This window comes from Myotis davidii, unplaced genomic scaffold (genome assembly GCF_000327345.1).
Source record: "Myotis davidii unplaced genomic scaffold, ASM32734v1 scaffold168, whole genome shotgun sequence".
Classification (NCBI taxonomy): domain Eukaryota; kingdom Metazoa; phylum Chordata; class Mammalia; order Chiroptera; family Vespertilionidae; genus Myotis; species Myotis davidii.
Window position 1 is genome coordinate 5,932,215 of NW_006383016.1, and position 757 is coordinate 5,932,971.

Here is a 757-nt window from a genome sequence, read left to right on the forward strand (position 1 = left end):
AACAAAGTCCATTCTTCCAGTTGCTCCAACCGAAAACCTAGTCACCCTGGACTTCTCTCTCCTCTGACTTGTCACAGTGAATCCTGTTGGCTCCACCTCCGAAATCCATTCGGCATGTGAGTGCTGCCATCAGTAACCACCCTGCCCAGCCATCGTCATCTCTCACCTGGATGACTAGAATAACCTCCTAATGGTCTCCCTGTCTGCCATCTCCTTGTTCTCCTGAGGTTCATACTTAACAGGGAAAACCTTTGAGCAGAGTCTCTGCTGCTAGTTCCCCTCAGTGTAAAAACCAAAGTTCTCATAGTGGCCATCCGTCTGAGATGATTGAGAGCATTAAATGACGTGCTGCTGGCACCTGTGGGCACTCATCAACTCACGGTGGCTACGAATAGCATCCAAAAAGAGGCTATAACTATGACAAAGAAGAGGGTACCATCTCTCTCCTTTCTGTTTTATCAACTCTCTCACATTCTAATCTCTTCCCTCAGGCAAGAGAATAGTGAGATCTACAGAAATTATAGGTAAGTAACGAGCTCCTCCACCTTAAATGCTTCACAAAGCAATACACAAAGCTCTTTCAGGGCGCACAGGAGCTCTGCATCATTAGGTAAATATTTTTGCTCTTCCAAGAAACCAGAAACACCAATCAGAACGCATATGTGGCCGAAACCGGTTTGGCTCAGTGGATAGAGCGTTGGCCTGCGGACTGAAGGGTCCCGGGTTCGATTCCGGCCAGAGGCATGGGCCTGGGTCG

The 757-nt window shown here is 48.2% G+C and overlaps 1 protein-coding gene across 1 annotated transcript in view; it reads right to left on the reverse strand.

Annotated features, from left to right (window-relative positions):
• DNAH11 (dynein, axonemal, heavy chain 11) overlaps window positions 1-757 on the reverse strand; it is a 198,265-nt gene that overhangs the window by 171,977 nt on the left and 25,531 nt on the right. The window lies entirely within an intron of this gene.